A 17656-nucleotide genomic window follows, 5' to 3' on the forward strand; every position below is an offset into this window, starting at 1 on the left:
TTTAGTGCTTTAGTAAGTCAGTAAAAAGTAGTTAGGACTGTTCAAATCAAGAAATTGATAAGGGTGCTCATACTTTTGCACCGGTCATATTTTGTTTAAATGTGGATTGCACATTTTCTGTTAGTACAATAAACCTCATTTCAATCCAGAAATATTACTGAGTCCATCAGTTATTAGATATATGAAACTGAAATAGCTGTTGCAAAACCCAAAATTGTTATAAAGAAAAAAGGTTAACATTAATAGGGGTGCCCAAACTTTTTCATATGACTGTATAACTACTATAATACTGCTCCTATGTACAAGAATATAACTACTATAATACTGCCCTCTATATACAAGAATATAACTACTATAATACTGCCTCCTATGTAAAATACTAGAACTACTATATATGTATATTGCTTCCTATATATTTGTGTTTTATTTTCAGTGTTTTTTCTTTTTTTTATGGGTGCTTTGCCTTTTTCAAAACACAACATGCAGTGGGTAACAAGCTTTTTAAGAGAACATGAAAAAAATTGTGTAAAAACCCAAAATATTAAGGTTATTATGGTTATGGTTCTTTTGGAGGGCATGTAAAAAAAATATGAAGGAGACATTTATTCTGCCTCCTGTATGCATGAATATATTGTAATACTGTTACACATGGGTGAGGATAATGAGTTGGACACGTTGGAGAAATTTCAGCACTATAATGCATGGAATGCAGTTTGGGCAGAATGACAATCTAGTCTATCCTGAATTTCAAGAATAGAGAAAGAAATATTTTATGAAGCATTTGTCAAAATATAGAAGAGACATTACTGTAAGAGTGCTATAATACTGCCCCTATGTACAAGAATATAACTACTATAATACTGCCCCTGATGTACAAGAATATAACTACTATAATACTGCTCCTATGTACAAGAATATAACTACTATAATACTGCCCCTATGTACAAGAATATAACTACTATAATACTGCCCCTATGTACAAGAATATAACTACTATAATACTGCCCCCTATGTACAAGAATATAGCTACTATAATACTGCCTCTATGTACAAGAATATAACTACTATAATACTGCTCCTATGTACAAGTATATAACTACTATAATACTGCCCCTATGTACAAGAATATAACTACTATAATACTGCTCCTATGTACAAGTATATCACTAGTATAATACTGCCCCCTATGTACAAGAATATAATTACTATAATACTGCCCCTGTGTACAAGAATATAACTACTATAATACTGCTCCCCCATATACATGGTCATTGGGGGTTTGGAGAATTATTTGACATAGGTTGCTCATAACTCTAACTTTTATGGGTATAGCAGTCTCCCATGTGGATTAATTTGCTAATAATTCTCATTGCACAAGTGTGTTTGGTTTTTTGTCCCCCCTTCACCTCCCCTTAAAGAGGTTGTCTGACATAAAGTCCAAGATTTTTTTTTTCAGCTAATCTGTGATGTATTGTCATATAAAACATCCCTACATTTATTTTTTTTGTTTCTGACTTTTGTTCTTCTTGAATTATCGCTTTATTTACCTGCAGCTCAAGCAAACTTGACCTTTCCTGTCCTTGGTTGCCAAACCTCACAGTCAGAGCTGGCACCGCCCGGCCCCACGGTCCAGCCCCGCCCTCTGCACACTCATTGGCTGTCAGTATTCTGCCCAGCACTGATGGCTCCAGCATTGGAAATACAGAGCACAATCACATCACATCCAGTGGTGACAGATAGAGGTGTTACGTGTGCCTCACCCCTTAGGCCTTGTGCCCACATGGCGGTTTTTTAGCCTTTTTTAGCGTTTTTCCTTGTTTGTTTTTTTTAATCCATAAAAGCAAGGAAAAATCCCAGCAAAGTCTGAGAATCGTGACTTGCTGTGCACACGTTGCTTTCTTTTTCCTGCAACATGTCCATTGTTTTAGTGTTTTTTTCCTGCTTTTTCCCCAATTGACTTCAATGGAGTCAGTGAAAAACACAGGAAAAAACACGTGTAACGCCCACATAGATTTCTTTTGTGCTTTTAGGTGCTTTTTGACGTTACTGGGGTTCCCTGCAGTAGAGATGAGTGATGCTGATCGGCAAAAATCTGAATAAATCGTACGATCTCTGGCCAGATCGGGATCGGACATCCGATCGTTTACCACAAAGGATCTTGCCAAGGATTGGTAAATGATCAGATGGCGAAAACCATCCTCTTCCTGCCCATCAAAGCCATGTCAAGTATTGGCATGGCTGTGATTGGCCACTGTAAAAAAAAAAAAAATAAGCAAAAGGGTTAAAGCAGTACATACTTACAGCATCCCCGCGGCTGCAGAGTTGCTTCCGGGCCCAACAATTATCTCTACTGAATATTCACTGCTTTCCCTACCCACCGGCGTATTTGATTGGCTGCAGTCAGACCCCACCCCCAGGCAGCGTCTGTTGATTGGTTGGAATTACAGGCTCTGTTTTAGGGTCTATACTGTGGTATAAAATAAATAAATAAAACAATTGGCATAGGATCCTCCCCCCTATTGATACCAGCACAGATAAAGCCAGCTACAGGCTGTAGCCCCCACTTATGCACTTATCTTGGCTGTGTATCAAAATAAAAGGAACCACATGCGGATTTTTAAAAATTATATAAATAGATAATTTTAAAAAAACAGTGTGCGGTCCCCCTAATTTTGATACCCAGCCATGATAAAGCCTGACAGCTGGGGGCTGATATTCTCAGCCTGGGCAGTCCTATGGTTATTAGACCACCCCCACCCAGGCTAAGAATAGCAAGCTGCAGCTGCCCGGGACTGTCGCATCCATTAGATGTGAAAAGCCCGGTGCTTTTTCCGGCACTTCCCGATTGCCCTGGTGCGGTGGCAATCAAGGTAATGCAAGAGGTTAATAACAGCTCACAGCTGTCACTAAGCTCTAGATTAGTGATGGCAGGCGCTTATGACACCCCGCATTTGTAAGTGAAAGTACATAAACGCCGTTAAAATCCTTTATTTGAAATAAAAGAAAAAGAAACACCCTCATTAACCACTTTATTAACCCCAAAACACTCCGAAGTAATCCACACGAGGTCCCACTACGATTCCAGCACTGCTGCATCTGAAACTACAGTGCACGATTATGGAACATGACTGAACGCTGTAAGTGCAGGCAGAGAGTGAGCTGCAATTAGTGGTGACGTCACTCAGGTTAGTGGCGCCACAGCTGGATGTTCACATGTGAACGCAGGTAACCTGAGTGACGTCACAAGGTGAATTCTATTCATGCCGACGGATCACGGAGGTTTCCTGCAGATTCACCGGCATGAACGTCACCGGGGTTCCCTGCACCCAGGCCTCCCAGGCTTTACAAGACTTTGCGGGACTTTGCTCCATGATGAAGACGTTTAATACGTCGAAACACGTTGTCTGAGATATACAGCTAAAAGAATATTTTTTTGTCTGTGAGACATATGTAAGATGACTTTTTATCCTCTCTGAAATAAAAGTTAAATTGCTAATCTACAAGACCGCCTATTGGAGTGATACGCTGGATAAAAAAACCCTTTCTTGGATACTGATTTCTGAATGTGCTTCCAGTCCCCTCATCTGTGCTGAGTACTCCGCAGTCTGCAGCCATCTTATCAGACATTGGATTGGTGTAAGCTGTCTTTTGTTTTTCCTTTTTGGATATATATATATATATATATATATATATATATATATATATATATATATATATACACACACACAGTTAGGTCCAGAAATATTTGGACAGTGGCACAATTTTCGCGAGTTAGGCTCTGCATGCCACCACATTGGATTTGAAATTAAACCTCTACAACAGAATTCAAGTGCAGATTGTAACGTTTAATTTGAAGGTTTGAACAAAAATATCTGATAGAAATTGTAGGAATTGTACACATTTCTTTACAAACACTCCACATTTTAGGAGGTCAAAAGTAATTGGACAAATAAACCAAACCCAAACAAAATATTTTTATTTTCAATATTTTGTTGCGAATCCTTTGGAGGCAATCACTGCCTTAAGTCTGGAACCCATGGACATCACCAAACGCTGGGTTTCCTCCTTCTCAATGCTTTGCCAGGCCTTTACAGCCGCAGCCTTCAGGTCTTGCTTGTTTGTGGGTCTTTCCGTCTTAAGTCTGGATTTGAGCAAGTGAAATGCATGCTCAATTGGGTTAAGATCTGGTGATTGACTTGGCCATTGCAGAATGTTCCACTTTTTTGCACTCATGAACTCCTGGGTAGCTTTGGCTGAATGCTTGGGGTCATTGTCCATCTGTACTATGAAGCGCCGTCCGATCAACTTTGCGGCATTTGGCTGAATCTGGGCTGAAAGTATATCCCGGTACACTTCAGAATTCATCCGGCTACTCTTGTCTGCTGTTATGTCATCAATAAACACAAGTGACCCAGTGCCATTGAAAGCCATGCATGCCCATGCCATCACGTTGCCTCCACCATGTTTTACAGAGGATGTGGTGTGCCTTGGATCATGTGCCGTTCCCTTTCTTCTCCAAACTTTTTTCTTCCAATCATTCTGGTACAGGTTGATCTTTGTCTCATCTGTCCATAGAATACTTTTCCAGAACTGAGCTGGCTTCATGAGGTGTTTTTCAGCAAATTTAACTCTGGCCTGTCTATTTTTGGAATTGATGAATGGTTTGCATCTAGATGTGAACCCTTTGTATTTACTTTCATGGAGTCTTCTCTTTACTGTTGACTTAGAGACAGATACACCTACTTCACTGAGAGTGTTCTGGACTTCAGTTGATGTTGTGAACGGGTTCTTCTTCACCAAAGAAAGTATGCGGCGATCATCCACAACTGTTGTCATCCGTGGACGCCCAGGCCTTTTTGAGTTCCCAAGCTCACCAGTCAATTCCTTTTTTCTCAGAATGTACCCGACTGTTGATTTTGCTACTCCAAGCATGTCTGCTATCTCTCTGATGGATTTTTTCTTTTTTTTCAGCCTCAGGATGTTCTGCTTCACCTCAATTGAGAGTTCCTTAGACCGCATGTTGTCTGGTCACAGCAACAGCTTCCAAATGCAAAACCACACACCTGTAATCAACCCCAGACCTTTTAACTACTTCATTGATTACAGGTTAACGAGGGAGACGCCTTCAGAGTTAATTTCAGCCCTTAGAGTCCCTTGTCCAATTACTTTTGGTCCCTTGAAAAAGAGGAGGCTATGCATTACAGAGCTATGATTCCTAAACCCTTTCTCCGATTTGGATGTGAAAACTCTCATATTGCAGCTGGGAGTGTGCACTTTCAGCCCATATTATATATATATATATATATATATATATATATATATATATATATATATATATATATATATATATATATATATAATTGTATTTCTGAACATGTTTTTGTAAACCGCTAAAATAACAAAACTTGTGTCACTATATATGTATTTATACATTTATACATACATACATACATACATACATACACACACACACACACACACACACACACAAAAGTTGTGTAAGTTTTTCAGCCCATTTTTTTTTATGCTGAAAACGTCCCCCTCAGCTTATACTCGAGTGAGGGTCCCACAAAAAATTATTCTCACCTGTCCTCCGTTCCCGCTGTGTCCTCTCACCTGCTTCTTGCGGACTGCAGGTACATAGACCCCTCGGTGATCGCGGGCGGTGTTGGGGTTGCTGGTGTAGTCACGAGCACTTTACTTCTTTTGAATGAGGTATATATAATATATATATATATATATATATATATATATTTATTTAATAATTATATATAGTGTGTGTACAACAGCATAATAGGGGAAAAGAAGGGGACCAGAATGAGGTCACTACTAAAGGATGGTAACATTACTACAAGAAGCAATATGAGCACATATAAGGTAGTAATGTGCCCATCCTCATCCCTATAATATAGTAATGTACCCCATCAGTGTCCCCATAATATAGTAATTTGCCCCATCCTTGTGCCCATCCTGCAATAATGTGCCCCATCCTGCCTGTAGTAGTGTGCCCATCCTTCTGCTCATCCTGTAGTAATGTCCCCTTTCTTTGTGGGTCCTCTTCTTGTAGCAATGCTGTAGAATTGTCCCATATTGTGTCATTCTTCACACATGCAAAGAAAAAAACAAACAAAGACCACTTCTCCTCACCTCTCCTCCATTTCCTCGGTGCCCTGCATGCTTCTTACGGGCTGCAGCCCCCTTGATGATTGGGGGGGGCCACTGCTGACAGAGCTTTCTATCAGGTGACAGATTCCCGGGTGCTGCGCAGGGATGAGCTCTCTATACAGCTTCTCCAGTGATCATCTGCTGGCCTCTGATTGGCCAGTGGCTGATCATAGAGAAAGCTTGCATCTGCACAGCGCCCGGGAATCTGTAATCTGATATAAAGTGCTGACTGTGCGGCCCCCAGTGATCATCAAGGGGCCATGGGCCTGCGTGCCGCAAGAAGCATCAGAGGCCACATGCGGCCTACGGGCAGAGTCTTTGCGACCACTGCACTACTTAATATGTGGGAGGGTGCGAGGGAAAGGGGGGCGTGGACTCTGGCACACTGTACCCGCCCAGCAGATTGGCAACATGATGTCGGCTGTGTTGCCAGTCAACAAGGTCCTGCCCCTGTCGACATGACGTCACAGAAGCAGCAAAATCCCGGTAGTAGTGGTCACATGACCAATCTGAGACAGGGGAAAGGGGCTGACAACAGGGCAGGTAGGTAGTTGACATCTACTTACCTGCCCCTGTGTAGTCCAATAGTGAAATGACACAAAAAAAGGCAAAATAAGCCAGATAACCCCTTAAAGTGGTATGTGCTTGGTTTCCTCCAATATTCGTTCAGATTGTGGACAGCAGTATGAAGAGACTCTTTTCACCTCAGCACCTCTAGCATTTCTTGTATTAGTTCAGATAGACAGGGTGGACAACAGTGTGAGCAGCGTCTTTTTACCTCAGCACCTCTAGAAACGCTTGTATTAGTTCAGATAGGGTGGACAGCAGTTTGAGCAGCCTTTTCTTACGTCAGCACTCCTGGTATCTCTTGTATTAGATCAGATAGACAGGGTGAACAGCAGTTTGAGCAGCCTCTTCTTTCCTCAGCACCTCTAGAAACGCTTGTATTAGTTCAGATAGGGTGGACAGCAGTGTGAGCAGCCTTTTCTTATCTCAGCACTCCTGGTATCTCTTGTATTAGATCAGATAGACAGGGTGGACAGTAGTGTGAGCAGCCTCCTCTTACCTCAGCACCCTAGTATCTCAGGATTCCATTAGAATCACATCCTCCTCACACATGAAGGGAGGACAGCAAAGCTTCCTACTACACATTCTTATAGGCACCTCTTCTATTACTATTCTAGGACTAGTTTCTGTCCATATAACAATATGTTGGCTATTTTCAGATTACATATCACCACCCTAGACAAAACAAGTGCGTTTAAGAATTATAATTTTAAGGCATTTTGAAATGTATTTATAATGACCTTTTTATTTTATTCTTTGTCTTTCTGTTCCCAGAGAACTCCATTAAAGGTGCTCTCCATGTTATCTGCAGGATAGGCAACCACTATATACCCAGTGTGGGTTCGGTACCAGACCTCCACATCAATCAATTGGGTCAAACAGCAGAAATAGAGGAGCCACCATCACAGAACTATACAGTAAGATTGGTGGTGACGAAAAGTTGTGCTTAAGGTCCATTAAATGCACAGTCCCTTATAACACGTGGACGTCCTTTGTACTTGGTGGTTGTCCGTAATCCACTTCATGAACAGCCGAAGTCAGAAGAATGATGGATCCATGAACTTTTTATTGGAAGTCCTACATCCTCAATATAAATAACTAGGTAAAATGGGAACTAAACTGCAGGCTCTTCATTTCCTACCAGATATCAAAGCATCCAAAAGTGTAACCTAGAAGAAAGAGAATAAAGGAAACAAGTTTATACGCTGACACCAAAATATCATGTAAAGTGGACAGCAATATCCATCTCTGAAACAAAAGATGGACTTGTATCTAAACCATCTGATCCTTTTCGTGATCAGAGCCTGACACAAAGCTCCAGATCCCCCACATAGAATGGAATGTTTTAGAATGCTTTCCTCTTGCCACCAGTAGAGGGAGCTCTCCGCATACTGTTCTATTATTGAGTTTAACCCCTCTCCAACATGGCTAATTACTATATGTGGTTCGTCTGCCCACCCCACCCCCCCACCCCCGCTTGGACTATCATTTTTTTTATAACTTTTTTTTTTCATTTTTGACCACAGATGTATGAGGATTGGTGGCGTACTGACAATGGCGGCAGATCATGCGGCCGCTATGGGGCTGGTGAGTTTAGGGGACCCAATGCCAACACCGACAGTGTTCCCCCATTTGGCATCACACATTGCTTTGAACTGTGTTGGCATCGCGGATACAGTTGAAAGTAATGATGAAAGAGGAAGCATTCTCTCATTCTCCCGCTGCATCTTAGATTTGACAGCTGCTGTCAGATGCTGTCAGATTTGACAGCTGAACTGTCACGTCCTCACCGGAGTCCGCTCCTGCGACTTCTGCTTCGGTCACCAGGTGCCGCCACATTCCCGCCATGGACTGTGCTGGTGAAGGAGAGGAGTCGTTCCCAGTGGCTCTGGTGACCGCAGCCTTCGCTCATCCACTAAGGCCAGGTATACATATCCGGCTTTTCGCCGGTTTGACTGATGCGGCGCACGCCAGCCAGTACAGTGTATACAGTACACTGGCAGCACAACAAGCGTCGGTCACATGCTGTCATGTGACCGGACCATGTGACCCGGAAGTTGCGGCGCTGCCACTGTACTGTATCATACTGTACTGGCGTGCGCCGCATCCGTCAAACCGGCGAAAAGCCGGATATGTGTACCCGGCCTAAGCTGCGTTTCCCTGGGACCTGCAGTACCACAGGCTGACTGTAGGTGGCATAAGCTTTCCAGCTGAAGTTACCACCATTCAGCTACAGCCAATGGGAAGAAGGCCACACCCTTATAATTCCCCCTCCTGGCTGCTGGTCACTACCAGATTTGTATTCCTGCTAGTCTCTGGATATCGCCCTGCTCTGGATATTGATTCCTGTTTTGACCTCTGCCTGCTCTCTGACTACTCTCCTGCCTGCCATTTTTGTACCTCACTGCCATCTCCGGTTTTGACCTCTGTCTGATTTCCTGACTACGCTCTTGTCTGCTGATTTTGTCCCTTTTCCATATCTCCTGGTTTGACCTTGCCTGTTGACTGTGACTCGCCCACCCCAGGGCTATGGGACACTTGGTGCCGGGCCGGACTAGTCCGGTGGTAGTCAGTGGTGGCTGGGCCCGGCTCCGTGGCCCTGGTGGGTGTCAGTAGAATATGTGGCTGACGACTTTAAGTTTGTGTTCGTGACGCCACCTGTGGTATGCGGCTATTAAGCCGCCGCTGCTGTGTAAGGCCTCCGGGGTGATGAAGTGGCAGCAATGGTGATACTGCTCCCCACAGGTGGAGCGGTGCCCCGGGACACAGTTGGTGCTTGTGGAAGTCTATGGTGTTGTGTGACTAACACGGTGCAGGGCCGACAAGCAATGAAAGAAACAGGCACAAACGGTAGTCTCTTTACCTTCTCCTCTTTTACTCGGCAGAAGTTTAGTCCAGGGAGACCGTCACAGATGGTAAAGATGGTCCGGCCGGCCTGGAAGTGCCTGGGGTGATCTTTGGCCAGTTGAGTATGAGGCCTACTCCCTAATCTTTCTTTGCTGTTTTAGGACACTGCACTTTGGGTTCGCAATTGCCCTCTTGCTGCTGGGACTGGTGGTTCGTCCCCTTTTCTGTGTGGTAGACTGCGCAGGCCCTCTCTGGTGCTCCTCTGCTGGAGTCCACACCGGGCCCTTGGAATGCAGCTGTACCTTCAGATTACTTCTGGGCCAGGGGGCTTGCAGCTCTCCTGCCCTCCGGATTCAGCTGCCAGGGATGGATTTTATGCCCTGGCAACCACAGACTCCGATGTCCGAGTCTCTTCTGTGCCTCTCTGCACCTCTTGCTTCACTGGGCCAAGCTATTCCAGCTCTAGGCCCCAGTTCTACAAGGCAGCACTACTCTCCGTATGTCCTCTTTCACTCCTGTCTACAGACTAACTACTACTTCCTCCCTCCAGCCAGATTTAAGGAATGCTCCCTGAAGTTCCAGGTTCAGAGCTCCCCCTGCTGGCCGGAGGGAGAACTGCGTTGGGTGTTACACTTACTGGCCAATAGATCTCCCAATTACCTCCAGGCTCAGCATTAACCCTTTGGGAGGGCAATGCTGTTGTGGCGACCAGGTCCTGGGGCGCCACACTCCCCCTTAGTTAAATTCAGTACTCCCGGACTGTAGAAACAAACATGACATGTTAGAACATTTCATCCCATTATGGGAGGCGCATTACTTGAACATTACAAACTTGAGCATTACTATAAGAGTCCAGTGTGGCTCCCTGCCGGGTGTCCATTACACTGCTCCATGGGGGACCCGCCGCGATCAAACCCCCAACGTAGGCTCTGGGCGTGCGTCAGAGCATTGATGACCCCACTCTATGCACGCCGGACGGGTTTTTCTTCAGGGGTGTTGAGCACACTGGTGCTAACTATGAACAATTTAGGTGTTGACCACCCATAGTCCAGTGGCCCAATTGTCCATTTTCGCAATCAAAGAAAAAGAAAAACATTTTGTACACAACATTACAGACATTTCGCATAACTATTTACATTCTAATAAGTACTCTTTCTTTTTCCCTTATACAGTTGACTCTCTATACTTGGAGGGGGTTGTCCCCGAGTGCTGCGTTGAGACCTGCGTAGCTCTGGTGTTTGGCCCTGACTACTTGGTGTGTCTTCTACCTCAGCACTACAGGTAGGCCTAACCCCGATAGGTAAGCGTGATGATTGCCTATGTGGTCTAAGAGTCGCCAAGGGTATGACAGGTTCACCACTGACAGGGGGTTGATCCTCCTGTTCCACTGCTGGCGTGTCATCTCGTGTTGGAGCGGACGGTTCTTTAGGTGGATCCGGAACCTCTTCTGTTTCTGGCTCGACCAACTGCGGAAACGTCAAAACTGGTACCACTATGGCATTGTTTATTCGGGTCCATGTTTTGGGGAATTTTCCAAGGATTGTTTGGATCATCTCCCCCTCTTTCTCTTGACTTTGGGGACTTCCTTGTACTTCTTCCATTTCTTTTTGGATTCTGCACCGTTCAGGGCACGCTTTCAGGCGGTCTCGAGAGACTGCTTGATAGGTCTTGCCTTCATCCTTGCTTATGAGGCATACCTTACTGTTGTCAAAGTTGGAGGGGATAATGGTGTAGGGCTCGTTTTCCCACTGATCATCCAATTTATGCGTCCTCCGCTTCTTCTTGAGGACTTGTTCTCCAGGTGCTAAGGGAGTTGCTGGGGCTGTTTGATTGTAATGCTGCTCTTGTCTCGTTCTTGCTTGAGACAGGGCCCTCTCTACGCATTCCTGGACCTTACGGTACCGCTGCTGCCGCTCTGTATCCCAATCTTCCATTTCCTGAACCGCCTCAGGTGACACAGTCCCCATCTCAAAGTCTACAGGTAACTTGCCAGGTCTGGCTCGCATCAGGTAAGCAGGGCTGCAGTTGGTCGAATTTACCGGGATATGGTTGTACAAGTCTACCAGATCTGGTAACTTTTCTGGCCATTGGTTTCTTTCTTCCAAAGGTAGAGTCTTGAGCATGTCAATAACCACATGGTTCATCTTCTCGCACAATCCATTGGTTTGGGGGTGGTACGGTGTGGTTCTGATTTTCTTACAACCGTACAGGTTACAGAACTCTTGGAACACTTCTGCCTCGAATGCAGGACCCTGATCAGTCAGTACCCTTTCAGGGTAACCGTGAGGTCGACAAAAGTAGGCCTGAAATGCTCTTGCTGCTGTTCTGGCTGTCTGGTCCTTCACGGGCACTACTACCAGGAAACGAGAGTAATGGTCCACAATGGTGAGGGCGTACACATAACCTGACCGGCTTGGTGTTAACTTCACGTGGTCCAGAGCCACCAACTCCAGGGGCTTCTTCGTGACAATTGGCTGTAGGGGAGACCTCTGGCTAGCATCATCTTTCCGCCTCAGGTTACACGGACCACAGTCTCGGCACCACTTCTCGACTGTCTTTCTCATGTGCACCCAGTAGAACCGATCACGGAGTAGGGTCTCCAACTTCTTCCACCCGAAGTGTCCTGCATTATCATGATAAGCTGCTAGGACCATTGGAGCATCCCTCTGCGGAACCACTATCTGCCAGACGAGTTCATTCGTTCGCCAGTTGACATATCTCTTACAGAGCTTGCCTTGATAGGTGAACAGCCGTCCCCTCTCCTTCCACAACTGCTGGGCTTCTTCTGGAGCATCTGGGCCAAGATGAGTCTCAGCTTGTGCTAGCTTTTCTTTGACCAATCGCACGGCCGGGTCACCGTTCTGCGTCTCTTCCCAATTATGGTGGAGTAATGGGTTGACCGAGACTTCGTGCTGGCTCGAGCGCTTCACTCCTACAGCATGCTCACACTGGGACACACCTTGGTGATGGAAAGCCGGTAACTCTATCTCTTTGAGTTCATCCAGGTCTTCTCCAGACTCGGGTAAGTGAGGCATTCTGGACAGCGCATCAGCATTGCTATTCTTCTTGCCAGCCCGATACTTGATGGTAAAATCAAAGTTAGACAGCCGGGCCATCCATCGCTGTTCCAACGCACCTAACTTGGCTGTTGCCAGGTGTGTCAACGGATTGTTGTCCGTGAAGATGGTGAACTTAGCCGATGCCAGATAGTGCTTGAAGCGTTCAGTCACTGCCCAAACAATAGCGAGGAACTCCAGCTTGAAGGAACTGTAGTTTTCTGGATTCCTTTCTGTGGGGCGTAGCTTCCTACTGGCGTACGCTATCACCCTCTCTCTACCTCCCTGCACCTGGGACAGAACTGCTCCCAGTCCCACGTTGCTGGCGTCTGTATACAGTACAAACGGCTGGCTGTAGTCAGGGTAGGCCAGAATCTCTTCTCCCGTGAGAGCCCCTTTCAGCCGGACAAAGGATGTTTCTAGTTGGCTGCTCCATTCAAATGGAGGGCTCTGCTTCTTAGCCTGCTTTGGCTGGCCCACCAGGAGATCTTGAAGGGGCGCTGCTATCCTGGTGAAACCATCAATGAACCTTAGGTAGTAGCCCACCAGCCCAAGGAACTGCCGCACCTCCTTTACCGTGGTGGGTCTTGGCCAGTCCTTGATTACGGTGACTTTCTCTGGATCAGGTGCCACACCTTCCGCGCTGACCACATGACCCAGGTACTGTACCTTTGGCTTCAAGAGGTGACATTTGGACGGCTTTATCTTCAGGCCATATTTCGACAAGGACTCAAACACCTCTGCTAAGTGCCTCAGGTGGTCTTCATAAGTCTTGGAGTAGACTATGACGTCATCCAGGTACAACAGCACGGTTTCAAAGTTGTGGTGGCCCAAGCAGCACTCCATCAGCCTTTGGAATGTCCCTGGAGCGTTGCAGAGCCGGAATGGCATACAGTTGAACTCACAGAGGCCCATTGGTGTCGTGAATGCAGTCTTCTCCTTGTCCGCCTCTGCCACGGGAACCTGCCAATACCCACTGGTGAGATCCAAGGTGGAGAAATAGTTAGCTGACTTTAAGGCTGTTAGTGACTCCTCTATTCTGGGCAGTGGATAAGCATCTTTATGTGTAATGCGGTTAATTTGCCTGTAATCTACGCACATTCTCATTGTACCATCTTTTTTCTTTACGAGCACTAGGGGAGCTGCCCAGGGGCTACAACTATCTCTGATAACCCCAGCCTCCTTCATTTCCCGCAACATTTCTTTGGCACGCTGATACTGTGCGCGGGGCACAGGGCGGTATCTCTCTTTAATGGGATGATGATCACCCGTGGGGATTTGATGTTTAACCCCTTTCACCTGCCCAAAATCTAGGGGGTGTTTGCTGAAGACCCGCTCGTACTCCTGTACCTCCCGGTAAACCCCATGCTTTTGGTGTGAAGGGGTGGAGTCGGTGCCCACATGTAATTTTTGGCACCAGTCTTCCAGCTGCCCCTTGGAGCCATTGTCTTCCGCCTGGTCGGACGGGATCAAGGGTTCCACTGCTTTGATGGTATTGTTGCTGACAGTGTACAGTTTTGCTACAGTGGCGTACCGGGGCAATTTAGCCTCCTCCTCCCCACAATTCAGGACACGGACGGGCACTCTCCCCTTGCGGACGTCTGCTACCCCTCTGGCTACCAGGACTCCCGGCCTACTGTCTGAATACACCGGTTCTACCAAGGCATGGTAGTCCTGACCCTTGAGGCCTATTGCTGCCCGACACCATATCAACATTTCACTTCTTGGGGGTATTGCAATGGGGAGGGGGTCACTTACCCTCACACTGCCAATTTCTCCTCCGGCCAGCTCTACCTGCTGCCTCTGTAGGGCACGCTGCTGCCCGGAGCTGGCGGTTTCAGACGCCTGTTGCAACAAAATTATCACTTCGGCAATACAATTTTCTATCACATTTGTACCAATGGTTAGCAGTGGTTCAGATTCTTTGCGATCTATATCTACAATTATCATCCCCTGACATGGCAATTCTACCCGCCCCACTTTAATGGTTACTTCTTTGTACCCAATTTGGGGTAAGGGCTGACCATTACTGGCCACAATTGTTAAATCATCATCTGGGCCATGGTCAATGTCTGAATCAGCCCAATATCTTTTGTACAGTTTGTAGGGGATGGTTGTTACCTGGGACCCCGTATCCAGGAGGGCATTCAAAGGGATCCCGTCCAGCACAATAGGAAGGACCGGGCGTCCTCCCACATACTTGCTGCGGCTGGGGGTTGAGCCGGGCTTCCTCACACCTGGGGGTTGGCTCCTGGCCCCAGGCTCGGCCCATTTAAAGGACAGCGTCGTGCAATGTGGCCCGCCTGGCTGCAGCGGCGGCAGATCGGTTGTCCCGTTGAATCATACCGGTCTGTGTCTCTGCCTCGGGTCGGCGGAATCCTCCTCTGTCGCATACAGGGGACGTCATCTGGGCTGGAGGCCAACTCGAGTCTTGCAGGCGATGGGGTCACTTGTAGAGACTGCACGGTCTTGGCCAGGGCAGCTACAGTCTTGGTCAGCTCCTGGACCTGCTGTCTGAGCTCTGCAGTGGGGTCCTTATCCAGGGACTGCGCCTCAGCCCCTGCAGCGGCTCGTGTTGCAGGCACCACCCCGGGGTACGTGATAGCAAGAGGCTGGAGGGATACTGGGTCATTCGGTGTAGATTCTCTCAGTACCCGGATGGCTTGGTCCTTAAACTTTGCAAAGTCCAGAGCAGGGTTCTGCAGGACCATGATACGCAGCTGTGTCCTGTGGGCATCTGACAGGAGCCCCTCTATGAACTGCTCAGTTAGGAGTTTGTGTTCTTCACGTACACTCTCTGGGTCCACCTGTTTAACTGCTTTCAGGGCCTCCTGCAAGTTTAAGGCATAGTCCCTTATGCTGTCTGTGGCCCGTTGCTTGCACCCAAAGAATCTCATCTTTATCTCTGCTGCGGTGCGGGTGTCAAAAGTACTCTTTAGCTTGGCCAATATCTGGGTTACTGTCCCTTTATCTGTATCAGGCCAGGACTTCACTTCACGCTGGGCTGCGCCGGCTAGCTGTCCCATTAATATGCCCACCTTCTGGCTCTCAGTCAGAGGATACACCCGGAACAAGCTGTGCAGGCTTTCCCTGAAGTCGCTCAAGGTATGGGACTCCCCGGAGTACTGCGGTAGCCATTCTGCTCCCGGGATGTACGGCATTGTGATCGGCATTACCAGCGCTGCAGCGGGGGCTGGGGCGACGGCGACTGGGATTGCTTCGGCTGGTGCTGCGGCGTCTCGGGCTATGGCAGCCACCTGCTCTCCCTCCGAGTCGGACATCTTCCTCCCCCTTAGTGAACCTTACCAGGCTCCGTTCACTTTTCAAATTTCCTTCCGGGTCGCGCGGGGTTAACAGCGCTCTGCTCTGATGGCGCGCTCCCTTCGCGCTCTTTGTCAGGCACGCCCCCCTTCTTCCTGCGCTCGGCGAGGCTAATGGCGGCGGCGGTTTGCAGACAGTACACAGTCTTTTAAGCACAATTCCTGCAGGCGCACAGTACCCGGTGTGACCGGGCACGAAATCCTGTTCGTGACGCCAAAAGTTGACTCGCCCACCCCAGGGCTATGGGACACTTGGTGCCGGGCCGGACTAGTCCGGTGGTAGTCAGTGGTGGCTGGGCCCGGCTCCGTGGCCCTGGTGGGTGTCAGTAGAATATGTGGCTGACGACTTTAAGTTTGTGTTCGTGACGCCACCTGTGGTATGCGGCTATTAAGCCGCCGCTGCTGTGTAAGGCCTCCGGGGTGATGAAGTGGCAGCAATGGTGATACTGCTCCCCACAGGTGGAGCGGTGCCCCGGGACACAGTTGGTGCTTGTGGAAGTCTATGGTGTTGTGTGACTAACACGGTGCAGGGCCAACAAGCAATGAAAGAAACAGGCACAAACGGTAGTCTCTTTACCTTCTCCTCTTTTACTCGGCAGAAGTTTAGTCCAGGGAGACCGTCACAGATGGTAAAGATGGTCCGGCCGGCCTGGAAGTGCCTGGGGTGATCTTTGGCCAGTTGAGTATGAGGCCTACTCCCTAATCTTTCTTTGCTGTTTTAGGACACTGCACTTTGGGTTCGCAATTGCCCTCTTGCTGCTGGGACTGGTGGTTCGTCCCCTTTTCTGTGTGGTAGACTGCGCAGGCCCTCTCTGGTGCTCCTCTGCTGGAGTCCACACCGGGCCCTTGGAATGCAGCTGTACCTTCAGATTACTTCTGGGCCAGGGGGCTTGCAGCTCTCCTGCCCTCCGGATTCAGCTGCCAGGGATGGATTTTATGCCCTGGCAACCACAGACTCCGATGTCCGAGTCTCTTCTGTGTCTCTCTGCACCTCTTGCTTCACTGGGCCAAGCTATTCCAGCTCTAGGCCCCAGTTCTACAAGGCAGCACTACTCTCCGTCTGTCCTCTTTCACTCCTGTCTACAGACTAACTACTACTTCCTCCCTCCAGCCAGATTTAAGGAATGCTCCCTGAAGTTCCAGGTTCAGAGCTCCCCCTGCTGGCCGGAGGGAGAACTGCGTTGGGTGTTACACTTACTGGCCAATAGAGCTCCCAATTACCTCCAGGCTCAGCATTAACCCTTTGGGTGGGCAATGCTGTTGTGGCGACCAGGTCCTGGGGCGCCACAACTGCTCTCCTCTGGACTGTAGCCTTCCACAGGTAGCAATCTCCGGGGCCCTGTTGTAATTCTAAATCCCTGTATAGGGGTTAAAGGGTTTCAGGGTTCTCAGGATCCTGTTTAGTGAGCGGCTTTCCTCTATCCTGTCCGTTTCAGCCATCCTGAGACTGTGGTTTCGGGCAGGCATCACATTATATCTAGCCCATTAAACTGAAGAGAAAAATAAAATGGATTCTCTCCAAACGGTGATAAACCCGGTGCAGACCCAGTCTAGACTTGTCCAAGGACATGCACAGCAAGTGCAAAATCTTAAATCTGCCAAGGTTCAAGCTCCTGCAGCACCTCCCTCATTGTGTCTGGAGATCTGTCGACTTCAAGGGAGCAAATCATGTTGTGGAGCAAATCATGGAAAGCCTGGATC

At 47.6% G+C, this 17656-nt stretch overlaps 1 protein-coding gene across 1 annotated transcript in view; it reads right to left on the reverse strand.

Annotated features, from left to right (window-relative positions):
• Positions 1-7452: 7452 nt before the first annotated feature.
• PSTPIP2 (proline-serine-threonine phosphatase interacting protein 2) overlaps positions 7453-17656 on the reverse strand; it is a 107710-nt gene continuing 97506 nt past the window's right edge. Inside the window, exon 15 of the mRNA XM_075343091.1 lies at positions 7453-7901. The gene's annotated coding sequence lies outside the window, so the exon portion shown is untranslated. The remainder of the gene's footprint in view (positions 7902-17656) is intronic.

This window comes from Anomaloglossus baeobatrachus, chromosome 1 (assembly GCF_048569485.1).
Source record: "Anomaloglossus baeobatrachus isolate aAnoBae1 chromosome 1, aAnoBae1.hap1, whole genome shotgun sequence".
Lineage (NCBI taxonomy): Eukaryota > Metazoa > Chordata > Amphibia > Anura > Aromobatidae > Anomaloglossus > Anomaloglossus baeobatrachus.